Source organism: Neopsephotus bourkii, unplaced genomic scaffold (assembly GCF_033783945.1).
Source record: "Neopsephotus bourkii isolate Nb327-2 ecotype Australia unplaced genomic scaffold, CSIRO-AGI_Nbou_v1 NB_1433, whole genome shotgun sequence".
NCBI classification, from domain to species: Eukaryota; Metazoa; Chordata; class Aves; order Psittaciformes; family Psittacidae; genus Neopsephotus; species Neopsephotus bourkii.
This window is the reverse complement of record NW_026901910.1, coordinates 3,616,805-3,633,125: the sequence shown is the minus strand read 5'-3', so window position 1 is coordinate 3,633,125 and position 16,321 is coordinate 3,616,805.

Genomic DNA, 16,321 nt, shown 5'->3' with positions numbered 1-16,321 from the left:
AATATTTGACCCTGTGTCCCTCGACCACAATCTATAAATGCCTTTTACAGCCCAGAGAAATCTAACACTCTGGTAACAGAGTTTTCCTGCCACCATGTTCTTACCACAAGTTTAACAATGTTTTCACGGTGTCTGCCATGAAACACAGTTCCTGAAATCATGGAAACCTGTGACAATGCCAGTTCTCATTCAAAAAGGGGATAGAAACAAAAAGAAGATGCCCTTAACACTCATGGTTGAGGGGGAAGATCTTGTAAAAGGGAATCCAAAGAGAACTGACAATTTCAAAAGCTAGAAGGCAATGAGAATAAATCCCAGGTGCTGCTTTCCTAATCTCATCGCTTTAGGACTCATGATGTTAGGCACCTGACACTTGGGTCTTGAATGCTTCAGTTAGCAATACTACACCAACACCTCATTGCTGCGAAGTGTAAAAAGAAAGTGCTTGGCAAGGACAAAAAGAAAGGATCAAAACCAGCAGCCAGGCTGATACTAAACGGTAACAGTGATGTACTGACCAAAACAGCCACCCTTGCCCTTTGTTTGTGGTGCATGGGGATTCATTTTCATCTTTTTTCCTTCCTCCATTGCTTTTTTTGAATGCAAATCCATACTGGTCATTAAATCAAAATTGAAGTATTTAGCAGCCGGCAGCTGGGTGGCAAAAGCCTGCTCTAACTCCTTTAAGCTCCTGCATCCCATTTATTGGTGGTGTGAAACATCTATCCTACACACGTCCATGTTATCATGTCTGAAATGGTCTATATGAAACAAACAGGAAGAACAGGAGAACATTGAAGGCATTTTTATGATCTCAGGTACTTCCACAATTGAAATCCTCATCCAATGGTGGACTTTTGTCTCACTCTCTAAACAGGAGCTTTTCAAAGGTGACGGTACTGCGTGTGGTAATCCAGCAGCACTAGTGGTTCTAATCACCTTTTGCTTCTGAGAAGATACGCTTTGGGGGAAACTAACAGAGGAATAACCAGACACTAGCTTTTAAAACAGCCTGATTACAGGAATTTAAGGGAAAAGGTGGAACGGCTGTAAAATCTGGCTGAAGTCCTTGCCAAAACAGTTCAATGATAATGAAACAAAGCAGCATTTAGTTTTTTCACAGATTTAAGTAGAGAAAAGAGACCGCAAAACCCACTCCTCCTCACTAAAACACTGCAGATACCTAGTCTGGCAATATACCCAGTGATCAAGCTAATTTCCCATTCAGAATTTCTTGATCTTGATTCAAATTGTGAAGCAGATTTCTAAAAGAAAGAGGTGGATATTTGAGGAGTGGGGATGCTTGGTTTGTCCTGCTGTAAGAAATAAGGATTCCCTAGGTGGATTAATGCAGTTAAGCTTAAAAACTGCTACACCTACTCGATATAGGGCTTAGAAAAGCTGGCATCTGGATCTCTTCCTAAGATCTAGAACTTAACCTTCAGTGGAGCCACTGGAAGCACCAATTCTACATACAAAAACAGTACAGAAATGTATACACTTTATATACATGTGGAGCAAGGAGACAAATAGTATCAGCCTTCCTCTAGCTGTCCCACAACTGCATCTCACTTTGCGAATAGCATCATTCTCTACAAGGGAAGATTTGTAGCACAGGATATAACTCATCATGAGCAAAAGTGGGAATCTGAGCCATGACATTTTCATTTGAGGCATATTCAAAGGTAGGAGAGTCACTCTGTTCTGAGTGAACTTTAGATAAGCACTCACTGTGCCATGGTTTGGTCTACTCACAGCATTCCTCAAATTTTCCCTGCAGTAGGAGGAAAGAATGAAGGAGATTAAAAAAAAAGAAAGAAAGATAAAGAAAGAAAGAAAGAAAATAAAGAATAAAAGGGGAAAAGAGAAAGAAGGAGTTTGTTTTACAGGAGGTGTTTTATTGTGTCGATACCCAAAGGCTGGATTCAATAAAGTCTCCATCTGGCTCTCACACAGAGCAACCTCTTCTAAGACCTCGCAGCAGCCCTCCTCACCTCCAGAGTTAGTTTTTGGAGGCTTGTGAGCCTTTGCATGGGTTTCCCTCCTGCCACAGCAGGACAGGGCTTTTTACTGAGTAAAACCCATAGAAAGCATCTCTCCGACTTAACACTTACTTTGGAGATTGAGGGTGACTTCAAACCCAGAGGATGTGCCAAGTGTGCTTCAAACACTTGGCCTCAGAGAATCAACTATTCCCTACATGCCAAAGTACAAATAAAGCTAAAGTAGTTGTTGAAACACTGCGTATAGAGTTTACTGAGCAAGGTTCCCTGGCTTCGTTTACAGAGGGGGCCAGACAAGCTGTTTATGAGGGTCTCTTATGGCCTTACCGTCTACAAATACATTTCCATCACCCAACTGAAACTTCAGTCAACAACTGGGGTTTGGTTTGTGGCTGAATCAGAACATGGGATTAAAAATGCTCAGAAAAACATCAAGCCCTGTCCTGCTGCCCTTATTTTCTAATCTATCACATACTCAGGTACCAGGTTTATAAGCACAAAATAAGAGCCAGGAAAGACAGTGAGATAAATGATACACACATCAGCAGACAGAAACAATTAATTACATAGATCTGATAGATGTTTAGTCCTTTCTCAAGGAAAACAAATATCAACTCCCAAGGTCTTGCCTTTTTCCTTATATTGTGAGATTTGATCAATAAATCTTGGTTAACGTATTTTTTTCCCATCATCAGCATTTTAGTTCCTGAGTAAGTTAATTCCTTGTCTGTTAATTCCCACATAGCCTTTCCTCCTCCTGAAAGTTCATTTTATAGCTGGCATTTTGGCTCCCATTTTGTTTCGCAGCAAAGGCATAGAGACAGACAATAACAGCACAACCTATTCCTTTCTTCACAGATAACACTCGTGTCTTGTTACAGAATTTTCAGGCTGTAAATCAACTTGAAAAGCTAATTTAAGGATATTCACTTGCACTATTCGGGGCTGTATAAACATTCCAAATTCCAATTTTTCATAAAGACATATGCAAACATTTAAAAGGGATTTAAAGAGCCATTTTTGCAGTTAAGAAGATCTAGATCGAGCATTTTATTTTGCTTCGATGAGATTATCATGTAATATTAATACAGAGAAAAAAAATACTTCCAGTGCCTCTATGTATTTATGAGGTCCTAAGGGACAGCAGAATTCCTTTAGCCGAGAGGGAGGCTGGAAGAAACTGCAAGAATAAGACCGACTGTTGAAACATCAAATACACGACAGAATCCGTTCATCCACTGCCATTTCTGCGAAAGTGCTGTGGTATTGGTTTTCACTGTATCTGCTGGTTTAATTGTTTCTGCCTGTTCATTTCTTTGTCCGCTGAAACCCACTAGCCTAAGGGAGATTTAAAAATCAAAAGGTAGGGCCAAGGTTGAACAGGAAATGAACACTGGTGTTGCGGCGTTATTAAAGTAAAAAGTTCAGAAGTGGCTCTAGGAACCAGCGTATTAATACACGCTTTAAGTGCCATCTCCCTCTCTCTCCCTGCTCTTTTTGTTGGTGGGTTGCTGCTCCAAACAAACCCGAGATCCGCGTGGCAAAGCACCCTGGGTTTGTGAATCTGAAACGGGAAAGGCTGCGTCCTGGAAGCCTTTCCCAAGGACCCCTCTAATGAAAAGATCTGCATTTGATTTGGTGCCATCGCAACCATCTCTTTTCCCCGTGTATCCCTTATCCATGTGGGAGTTTGTGTAGACAGAAAGCTCGAGCGGGGAAAGAGAGCAACACTCTGATTTCTATTTTCGGGTGGGGGAGTGCAAAGTGAACTCCCAAAGTTCAGAGCTCCTCACCCCTGCAGGCTGGGTATAACGCCAATGACACACTTAATGAAAATAAACAGAGCTGGCATTAGGATCTCTGCGAGGAATTCTTTTCCCCCCTTTTCTAAGTGCACTCTATCTTTCTCCTGCGCTATCTCCCTTTCCTTTTTCTCTGATCTCCAGGACAAAAGATTCAACAATCAGAGATTCAAACGCCAAGCAAGGAGGATATGTACTTAAAATACCACATGGCCAATAAAACCTATTTTACAACGTATCTCACCTTTAACAAGCAAATTGACCAATGTAAGCAAAAACTGACCCCCAAATCCTTTTATGAAATTGCCAAAGAAAACCTTCCCTCGATTACAGCTATTGAAGCAGCCATACGATCAGCAGAAAAAAATACATGGGTTTTAAGGAATCACAGTCCTGGGGGTTTCACTGCATAAATGTGCTCCCTAACCAAAAGGTACGAGGCCACAGATTTCAGGAATTAATTTGGGTTAATTCAAATGGCAAAGATGAGGTAGGCAAAATAACAGGCAATTACCTTTTCCTGCCTTTGAAGAACAATGAATTTGGGACTGGTCCAACTTCAGAAAGAGTGATCACAGATTTTTATGCTCAGGCAAACCTCTACCTATTTTAACACACACAACATATACATGTGTACCCACACGCTACATGCGTACTTTCTATGTCCATACACTTATCTGTATCCCATAACACTCTGCACTTGAAGGATTAATTAAAGATAAAATTCAATTATTTATTATACACCCTGCTAATTATTTTTGAAGCTCTATAAAGAGAGCAGGAAAGCTAACCAACACAAGCCATACTTAAGCAGAAAGGCAGCATTTGTGTGGTCATTTGGCGAATTCAGCGTGCAAAACGTTTATCATTTAACCATTTCCTTTATATTGTGCATCAGGGTGGAAAGGTTTGAAAGCAAGGCAGAATTCCAAATTTGACTTCAATATATTTTGGAGGAGGGAAATATCTATTTCTACGAGTATCGACAATCGCTTTAGTGGATAATAAGCAACGTTAAATAAAACATGTAGCTAAATAGGCATTAAAGGCCTTTTACATACTTGGAAGAAAAGAAAACAGTTTTTTCCCTTTTCTTTTTTTTCTCTCCATGCTGCAGACTGCAGGCATTTTGGTCTATCTCTGTCAAGTGCAATTCTTTCTTGATGAATGACAAGGTACGATAATAGGCTGCCGTTACCAGGGCAACCAGACAGCAGAGCTGTGTGCCTTGAATTTTGTCATCTGAAAATGAAACCAGAAGCAAAAGAAAAGCTGAGAATCTAGCGACAGATTAACTCATGGAGGGGGGGGGACGGGGACCGGCAGGGGGAGAGAGCGCGGGAGGAGGAAGGAGAGAGCAAGGGGGGGGAAAAGGGGGCTACATTACAAGCAATTAAAATTACTGTAATACGTGGTATGTGTGTATCTGTGTGTGTCTGTGTTGCAATTTCAGATAGCATTTGTCAATAGGCTTTTATCCTTCTTCTCGCTGCCACTCTCTTTGTTCCAGAAATATATAGAAAGCTTTAAAAAGTACCTTTCAGAGAGGCCTCTCCAGCATATCCACCTTTACAATAGGTGTCTTTGCAATGCTGCTCTCCACCCTACTTCCAGCAGCACCCTACCCAATTCCCCCCAGTCCCACTCAGCCCCTAAGAGCCCCTGGGAGTTGATGGTGGGGAACCAGTACTCATTTCTGTAGTTTATGCTGGGTACCTGGCATGGAACCTTACTTTGCATGCAGTTGTTCAATTCATGGCCCCCTCAACCCGAGGAGTCATCCAATGCCTTCACTTTGGGCTGGGAAAAATCTCTGCTATGGTTTCTGTGATGTCCTCCTGGATCAGACCCAGCCACCGTGAACCTCAGGCACTGGATCACGGATGCAAAGTTAAGGGGACATTCAGCAGAAGGTTGAAAGCAGAAAGGCTAAAGAGGAGCCAGCTGCCAAACTCTAACCTGTGATCAAAAAGATGTCTGGATCTGGACTTAGTTTGGGCTTGGACTTTTTGGAGGTGAGCTAAAACTGCAGCAGTGTATTCCCTTCTTTGTACCCCAAAATCTGAATAAAATAGAATCAAAACACACAAGTCTTGGGTTTTAACAAAAATACCTAACCTGCAAAGCTCAGACTGTTGATGTACAGCATAGTGCAGCCACTGGCTTTCACAAACACACCATAATATTCATAGCTGAAAATACCCCTCTGCCTGCTCAAGCCATATTAACTAAACCTGTACACATTTCCTCAGCAGTGTAACCTGAGACCTCATAATATTCATGTTTCAGAGCCACCACCTTCCATAGCCTTCACAGATCCTACAGACATCTTTTACCAACCTCTTGGGTGATCAGATAAAACCTTGCTCCTACCATTCTGTGGAAGAACTGTTGATAAAATAAGCCTTCTGTAATTTCCCTGCTGTCCCTCAGGCAGAACTCCCCGTGATCCTTGCACAGTGTGGGTGAATCATTAGACTCCCATGCCCAAGAAGAAGGCTTTTCTGCCAACTTCAGGGATGAGGAAACTGACATGGAGAAAAGCTGCCTGAGTCAGACCCTTTGAAGAGCCAGTGGGACTCTTTCATTGTACTTCAGCTGGGTTTGGACCAGGCTTTACCAGCCTCTCAGGGCACTGGAAATAGTACCTGGTACTCCCATCTCACAACTTCCATAAGCCAGATTTCTTCCCAACAAGCTTTCTCTCAACATACCTTGATTTAAAATGTAGTAATTCAATTAAATAAGAATGCAAGGCAATAAATGTTGCTTAACCAAAATTACTCCACCTTTGCAGAGGAAAATTATACTCTAAGCATGTCAGTCATAAAGATGACATGTTCTTGAAATAAAAATTCATAACCTATGCATGTCTTTACATGGAGAAATCAGTTACCTGATTTTTAAGGTATCTAAAGGAAGAGATCATCCCTAATGCTTCTCCATGGACTCCCAGTATAATGGCTTAGAGAAGAATGACTTAATTTTTTGGCATCTTGACTGCTTTTGAGTATTTTCCATGGAAAAATGAAGTTATTTTTCTTAATATCATCACTTGCATGATTGACTTTTTTTGCCATGACAAGTCCAGGACATTTCAGTTCTCCTCATTTATTTTTTTGCTTGACTACTGTTCTATGACTGTGCCTACATGGCATTGAGGAGAGGAACCCCTGCTAGCTCTGGCATCAGTAGCAGTCAAGTTGCATCAGCAGCTTTGTTCCACATAGACTAATTAGCTTGGTTTTCAGGCAAGAATCTTGCATTAACTACAGTTACCCTGGTTTTGAAGCCAGGTTAATATCATCTACGTGTTACATGTACCTTTAGCTGACATCCTATACAGGTACCAGGAAGGCAGTGATGTTTTCAGGCTGAAGGAGTAATCTGGCTACTTCATTTGCCAGTCTCCATTTGAGCAAGGTCACTAGGGCAATGACAAACTTGGCTTATTGGAAGTTGCATTCCAAACCCTTCATTGAAAGCTGGCTTATTCCTTCTGCCCATCTTTTCCATTCCGTTTTCAAGCAGGAACAGGAATCTTCATTAGAATTTGTCTATTATCGACTGGGTTTATAAAATGTGACGGTCTTACTGCTGGTGATGTTATCTCCTAATTGCCAAATCAATTTGTCTAATTGCAAAACCCAGTATTTATGTTTATTATTTTCCTGCTTTTTCCAGGCTCTCTGCATTCTCCTGGTTTTGTATTGTGAGAAAGGAAGAAAAGTTCTGCTTTATCTGACTCACTGATTCCCCCAAATCAGGAGGTTTGGAGAACACAGTAAAATACAGCACTTCTCCAGCTACTCCATGTCAATTCTATTTGACCCTTATCACATATCATGTATCACAGGTGTCTTTTGCCTTATGGGAGACCCTATGGCTGAATGTCAGAACCATGAAACCAAGCTTTGGGAAATGCTCCTTTAAGCCTTGGGCACTCCTTAGACCTGTGCTTTGGCAAAATGGAAAAGCAATCAATCATTTTAAAAGAAAACATCTGCATATTAATCATATTGACTAATTCTAAATTGCTTTTGCTAGCTCTGCCTAAGCCCACAGCTGGGTGAAGAAATAGAGAGTATAGCCATCATGACTATGTGTTACATTAGAGACGAGATTGAATTAAGGCCTCCTTAGTTTTAGAGCCATGTCTTAACCACTAGACCATCTTACTGCTGCTTTACAATCTTCCTTCTGTGCACCTCTGTGTTAATTCAGACTGAAGCTGAATTAAGTTTTCTTATCCCTGATAAGCCCAGGAAGCTGTAGAAGAGCTAGCTGGAGTTTACTCAGCCTCATGCATCCATCAGCAACATGTCAGCTAGCTTCCACTTATTAGCAGCGATGATGGAAGAGACACATGGAAAAGGGTGGGGTATTCAAAACCCTTGTTGAGCACAGAGAGGTGACAGCTCAACAAATCACCTTTGGATTTGTGAACTCAGCAGATAGTTTCTGGAAGTTGTTGAGAGAAAATAAATATGGAAAACCACAATGTCATTTCTAAGAGTCACTTTTCAGAGCCTGACCACATTTTAAGTATCTGTTAAGTGATGTCCTTTCTCCTACCATGCTTCTGGCCAAAACCAATGTTGTATCAAACCCCTGACAAAGACAAGTTTGATGCTGGAATTCCAGACACCAAAACAAATAATACCACCTACAGCCCTCGTGAGTCACTGAACTCATGTGATTTAAAAAGGAAAAAGAAAGCAAAAACCAAAACCCAATTCATTCTTACTATAAGAGGCTCAAAAAAGGAAATAACTCGGTTAGCAAGGTTTTCCCCTTTCTGAATGATCAAAGGAGAGAGAAGGATTTATACGTATTCTGAATCAACATAAAAAAAGTCTTTTTAGTATACTTAATGAATTTAGTATCACCGTGCATGGTTTGACCTCATGGACACCCTCTCTGAGAACTACCTGCTTGTGGCAAGGTGAACAGCTTCTTTTAATTTCTATGGAGACTGATGTTCCTATATTCCTATGCTGTGGATGTGACCCAGCTCTATCCCTGGTTTATATATGTTAACATGGCTGCATGGCTTCCAGACTGCAGTCAGCTCACTTTGGCCAGCTCTGGACACAGGCAAGAGAAGCTTTGGTCTCTTTGCACCTGCCTTTGCTTGCTGTTTGTGGATAAGATGGCTAGGCAGGCCCTCATCAAGCTTCTCCAGAAGTCCTTCTTGAACACTTATCTCAGGGACAAATGCAGCACTTATAAAAGACAACTGGGAATAATGGTTCTTTTGGAGAGTCACGATGCTACACTTACATACATGGCATCTGCATACTCTGGTTATGGGTACATCTAAATGTGTTTCAATGCTGGTATTAAATAAGAGCCTTCCTATCGCTTCTTACCAACTGCAGTTGTCCAATAAATGGCTTTTGACTTTTGCAATAATGGGGTTTTGGCAAACAATAGGACTGTTAAAAGAACCACTTTATGAGAAGATCATAAATGCGAGTTAACTCATAGCTATGGCTGTTTGCTAACCAGCAGAGGTAATAACAAAATACGAGCCACTTTCAAATGGACTGACAAGGAGGAAGCTAGGGAAAAGAAACCGTCACCAATCCACAGTAGGCCAACAAATGCAGGCAAATATATTACACCCTGCAGTCCAGCAGATCTTCTTTCTGTCAGGCTGTATTGGCACAGTGTATTTATTTTCTTTGAGATGAATCACAGAACTGTCTTGTGGGCCTCATCTCCAGTGGACGTGGAGAACAATGTGCTCCCTTCTCTGCCTCTTTCTTTTATGTATTTGAGGGCAATTTGCAAACTTCACTTTCAGCCTTCTCTTGAATAAAACCCCACATTTCTCTCAGATTTTTTCCCCACAGAAAAGTCAACTCATGTGAACCTCAAACTGCTTTTGCTCTTTTTCCTAATGAGCAATTGGTTCATGTCATTACTGAAGCACAACCCAAGGGATGTTGCCCTATACCCAAGGCAGAGGGGTACGTTTATTACACGTACACAACAGCCCGATATGATGACAACACTGCTGATTCATGCTGAGAGAGCTGGTACTACGCATGCATGGTAAGAATAAAGTAATTGTTGGTCTTTGCACATGATAAGGTGGCCCTTCAAGAATAAAGAAGTGTCTAGCAAAGCAGTGAGCATACATGAACCAGTTGTTCATGGAAAGATGCTACTCCGAAAGAATAACTGTGGGATGCTACGGAGATGGGAATTATGTTGATAGAAGGACTTAGTTGTAGTGACAAAAGAGACCAAATATTTGGAGTATGACAAGAAACAGCCAGTCAATTAACTTATCTGTTTTCATAACAGTTGGAGAGTCTCCTACATCTACATTGGTAAGTGGGTGGGGGGCTAAGATAGCTGTCACACTTTGATAAGTAGGCCACTCAGTTATGAAAGATGAAGGCCAGAGATGCGGATGCAGCTGAGTGTAAATGAGACTCCCAAGAGGGAAGATCAAAGTTTGCAAGGAAACCATAGTAAAGCATGAAAACCAAACTTCCTACCAGGAATTTCAGCATGAAAGGGCCATGGTGGCTTTCAGCTTCAAGGCCAGAGGCTGAAGACCTTATTGAAAGCTGTTGGAGGGCCTGTGTGCCAAGCTTAGATAGTCCTCACTGGAAACAGACAGGGAAAGAAGGGTTTCTTCGTGTCCAATGAAAAGAACCAACTTTGCAGGCTGGGGAGTCATGCTAACAAACTGAGACAAGATACAGCTTTGATATTTCTTGGCATTTTTCTCCTATAAATATGAAGACCACAAGGCTTTCAAAAAAGCCCAGAGGGCTCTTGTCTGTTTGTAGTCATGTAAACCGCTGCTCATCAGAGAGCCTTTCTGGCCAAAGAATTAAAGCTGTTTCCTTCCTGGCCCCATTTGTTAAAGATTTTGTCTCTGCTGCTTCACTACATTACAACTGGCTTCGACTTCGCAGGATGTGAGAGGTATTGGAAATCTCTTCTAAGACAGCGTGGTATTTATGCGCTCTCATCTGGTGCAGGAGAACAAGGTGCATCAGCCTAAATCTCATGTTCTCTTTATTGCAGTAACTACACACTCACTGCCTGGCTGCCAGAGCCTGATGAAATCCTGGCAGGATTTTCACTGCTGTCGATATAGCCATATTATTACCTTAGCCATTTCCCTCACTCTGTGAATGATTTAGTGTTAAAATTGGAGTAGATAACCCAATTCTCCTCTGCCTAAAAAATAGGGGGTTTAATAATTACTGTTTTTACCCTACAAACTGCAACACAGCCTTTAGATTCATCTTATCTGAACATCTGATCATCTATTGCTCATTACCACATTGTAACCATTAAGTTCGTGGAAATATGGTATGTAACTAGTAGGAATGAGGTCTGTGCTGATGTTCAGGTCAGAGGGAACAATAAAGGGAACACTGAAGAGCTGGTTTGGCAACGGTACTTATCCCTTTTCAAATCCCAACCTCTTTTAATTAACTTTCCTAAAGTATGCGAAGAAAGAATGGTGGGACATTGAGCTCTGCTCATGGATGCTCATGTGCTGTGATTGCAGCAGAGCTGCTCCCAAAAGCTGTTTCCAGCAGCTGCTTTCTTTGCAGCTTTCAGTGTAGGGGGAATAAATGAGGTATCCCTCACTATAAATGGCAGCAGTTGTATGCACTATCATTTCTTACCCTGGGTTTTTAAACACTGTTCAAAAAGTACAGTCTAAAGTGCTGTTAAAAGAGCATTTGAGCAGGTTAAGGGAAGGCATGGCTGTGCTCTTCACCAGTGCTGCTGCATTGATCAGTTGGAGGTGAGGAAGGCAAAATCTGCCCTCCTTTGTAGGTGCACTACAGTGACTTTTTCTATCCCTATGGACAAACACCTCACGGTGGGGACACTTCAAGTGCCTCAGCAGTGGCCCTGAACTGGAAGATGGAGCTGAACACAACTGATGCTGTTCCTTTCACAGCTAGGGTCACAGTTTTTAAGGGGAGACATATCCCTTGCTGGTTTATTTTACCCCTTTCCCACATTTTCTCCTCTGGTTTCCCATTTAATTCTCATCTTTCTTACCATCTTTCAGTTATTCATCTTATTGTCATCTTTCAGTTTTGTCATTGCAACTCTGCAGCAACAAATGACATTTTGCTAGGTCTGAACTATCCAACCTTGGTAGCATTTCAGCCAGAACACATAGCATGCGCTTCAAGCTCTGCACAGTTATCAGGTAACCAGGTCAGCCTGGTGTCTGTGCCATTCATTGCATTTTCCACCCCACCATTACCTGTTAGCACTGACATTGGTTCTGGTGGCCCAAGCCATAATCCCATTACACCTTCACCTCTGGCAGCAGAGCCAAGCTTCCAGCACACTGGGCATCCTTAGACATCATCATAGGTGACGTGAGTTTGTTCCCATCAGTTTTATTCCACGTTCTCCCTCCACCCATCCCTGCAGAAAGCAGTCTTTAACTGGGTGCACAAAAAGATTTCATCAGCAACTTCCAGGAAAGCCAGAATTGATTTATATCCACTGGGGAATGAACCAGATTATGTTTAGCTTTAGTCCCCTGTTTCAGAAACGACGTTATGAATAATCCTTTTATGTTCCTTATATAAATATCTCAAATGTATAAAACCAAGGAGAGGAGGGAATTCATTAAGGTGGTCCAGGGGAATATTGCTCTGAGAAATAAGGGACTGCTTATGAGAGTCAAAATGACCTTATCCCATTACTTTTACACAAGGAAAGAGCCAAGGGGAAACTAAATACAAGGAAATCTTACCAAGAACTGCTACGTATTAGTTTGTGGAAACATATTCTTAAGGAACTCATGGGAGCATTAGTGTGTTAGTCTGCCATACAAAACAGACGACAGCGATTCTTCTGTATCTTACTGCAAAATGCCCAATCAGCCAGGTCCAAAGTCTGGAATCAATAGTAATCTTTCAATAGAGCTCAATGGACTTAAGGGCAGGCCCCATGTGTTTAAGTTAAATAAAGGGCAGAAATAGCGAGTCAAAATGTGACATGGGCAGTGATTGTAAGAAACCCCCCCTTATTTTTAAGGGGCCTATTTAAGCCAAGTTTTTAAGACAAAACAGTGCATGCATGGAATTTCCAGTTCCATTACATCAAGTCACACTGATTTCATCTGGTTACCGTATGCTATTGGCGGGAGTGTAACTTGATGCAGCTCGATGCAGCTTGTGGCATACTGATTTATTACAATTTAAATGATAAAGCACCCAAGAATGTTCAAGCAATTGGACTACTCCATTGACTGGATGCTCAGACATCTATTTTTAGAAGTCAGTCTGTGCAATACTAGATGGACTGGTCCATCGTTACTAAAGGGGTATTTCCCTTATCACACAGTGGCTGCTTACCTGTGTGCTTTATCCTTTCTAAGTGCTTTGTGTAGACCTGGATGTAACAGGGTTTATTCATTGAAGGTGGGACCTTTTCTGGGTCTTGTTCTAAAAGAAAGACTGGACCAGTGAAGTCCAAGTCCAGACTTTAAGGACATTCAGGACATGGCTTCTGGTTTTCCTATGTTTTCTACAGACAGGTATTTCTGAGGAGCAGGAACAGGACTAGAACTTGCCTAGAAGTCTACAGATGCCAAGTTCTTGGTCTGCACCATCCCTTACTCTCATAGATTACCAGCTGGATTCTCAAAGCTGGAAGCTGTTTGGACCCACAGCTCTGGACAGACAGACAGGAAGTGGAAACCCTACATTCCTCTCTTTTGTTTTACAAATGGTTTGAAAGAGGCTACCCGCCAAAGCAGAAATAACCATGAAACTGGAATAGCTCATGCATAACATGGCACAACAATAAAAGGTTGGGCACCACCGCAGTGGATTCTCGAATTCAGCCAAGAAGAGAAAGTGCTAAAATCAACACAAAGGGATCCCATTAGATCGTTAGGGGATGAAAGGCTACTTCCAATCACTTTGGTTTATTCAGCTGGATCTCTTTAGGAATACTGAACAGTCAGGTGTGGTGGCCTAATTCTCTGCTTCTTGTGCTCCTAAGCATGGAATACAGGCTGTGGGTGTGAAGATAGGAAAGGAATTTGATGTGTGTGTTTGGAAACACAGTTATAACTATCAAGGCCATCATCTATCAAATTAGTTCATTTCTTTGATATACACTCAGTTTTGTGATGACTTCACAGATTTGTTCCTGTCTTAACAGCAAATGCCTCACTTCACATGAAAGCAGCAGCAACTTCTGGGAAACAGATTAAATCTAGTTCCAGGCTTCCTCTTGATATGGATAAAAAATGTCTAGGAGAATGGGCTTGACTAATCTCAGCAGGAACAAGACCTCCTGCTGATGAGCTCTTGGTTCAGTGTTTTCACATCTGATCTGACTGTCTCTAGGTCAAAATGATGCCTGGTGGAATTCTGACAATTACATTAGAGTCAGTTAAAGAAGGAATTTCTCCCATTGCATGTGTGGCTTTCGCATCAACTGAAATCCAGCTTTTAGGAAAGAGGCAAGGCTCTGAAGGCAGCAGCTAGAGAGGAAAACCAAACCCAAACAGAACTCAGAAATAAACTTGTTGAAAGAAAAAACACCTGATAAAGTGTTCATTCTTTAAAACACCTCTGCTTTGGCATCTCTTCCAGCAGTGATAATGTTTGGTTTTATAGAAGAAACATAGATGCAAAACAATACTAAAGATTCCAAGAGTTAATTGCTTAGAGACAGCCAGGGGGAAAGTCACTAGAAAGCCTATTACCTTTGCCTCCTGTTTTAGCAGCAAGCAGGGAAAGCTGAAGTCCACACGAAGGGATATTCTGGCTGCCAAAATCCCAAGTTATATTCCCTCATGGAATACCCCTCCCACTTAATCCCCCAATCACAGCCTCCAAACCTCTCTGGGCTAGGCTACATTGGACCACATGGTAAGATTCAAGTTAATGTAACTCTGCAGTCAGTCACTCCATTGACTGCTCTGTTACAGTGAGGGACCTATGAAGTGCAAGGCATCCTAGCATCCCATCTGAGTTACTTGTTTCATATGGCAAAACCCATTTTCAGCTACCACTTAGTTAGGGCATTTCCTGATGCTGCATGCTTCTCCCAGATTTACCTTGTTGGTGTTATAATGGGAGCTAATTGGCATTGCTTGAACCCACGTTTGAGATCAGATGCTGAAGGTGATGAAAGTGGAGCCTGCAGAGGTAGTGTCAGAGGCTGCAAGTCCCCATCCTATACCTAGGCAAGGGGAATTTGTGGAGAGCTAATTTCTTTGTGCCAAAACTCAAGTTTGTTTTGAAATTAGCCTAACATGACTCAGTAACTGTAAGAAAGCAGCTTCCCTGACCAGGATGTAAAATCCTTACACGTGTAAAAGCTACTGAAGCTGCCAAATGTAGCACACTCAAACCTGAACATCTGAAACTGCTTTATGGGTAGGAGTCAACAAGTTACAGTGCACTGCGCTAAGAGCTGTTGGAGGCACAGCTTTATCCCTCTGCTGCTCTATTACCTATATTTGAGGGGTCTTCATGGAAAAGGCTGCAAAGGAAACATTTTTAACCTAAGGGTGCATTAGGCAAGGGATCGCAGGCACTGTGATTTATGGCTGCGGTAATGGGCTGGATCTCAGCAAAGTGAAATCCAATTATCAGCTCCGCTGTCTCAGGCAAAACGCTTAAGCCAAACTTTCTAATCAGTGCCTTTAGGTTGGGTTGATTTTCAGAGGCACTAAGCCCCTCCCCACCCCGTAAGCTCTGTGTAGAGTAACAGACCAACACAAACCAGTACTGTACTTGGTATATTTTCCCTGTAGTTGGGTTGAGAATGAATAGTTTTACCCCACGTTACCAAGAAAAAGAAACCGCAGGAAGGAGGACACAGAGGTTAAAAGTCTGTAAGATAAGGGATTCGATTCTCTGCCTGTGGTTTTTCTCCCTCATGTGAATAAGGACCAGGAACATTTCCATACCCACCTCACAAAGGGGCTTGTGAGAGTTAATTCAGCTCCCTGCAGAAAGTGCCTTGAGATCCACAGATGGAACTTGCTGTAGAGGTGATGCATTACTGAATAATGACGTATGATCGTATGTGAACAAAACACACTCGTGTATCGCTCCATATGTTTTATAACATTAAGCCCTGTGTTGTTTTCCAAACAGACAGATACATTCCAACCTGGAGAGGATCAAACACATCCCAGAATATTTTGTCTTTTTATTTCAGAGGTGAGGAGATGGTTCCAGCAACATCGTTGTCTCTTTTTGTCTACTGAAACCAAAACAGGGGTTTATTTAAGGACAGGAGTGGGGAAAAGAAGGAAAGGTTTTACACAGCATGTGCCAAAGGAACGTAACTTCCCCCTGGACATCTGTCCTTGAACAACAGGGGAGACCTTGGAGTTTACATCTCAGCTGAAAAGATAAATGTGGAAACACGCTTCCCCCACTGCAGTTTCAAGTCTGGACTTGGACAGATCCCTCAGGAAAAATACTACTTTAAGCTTTGCTTCTGCCACTGGAGTCTCCTGTTGCCTATCTCCAGCTC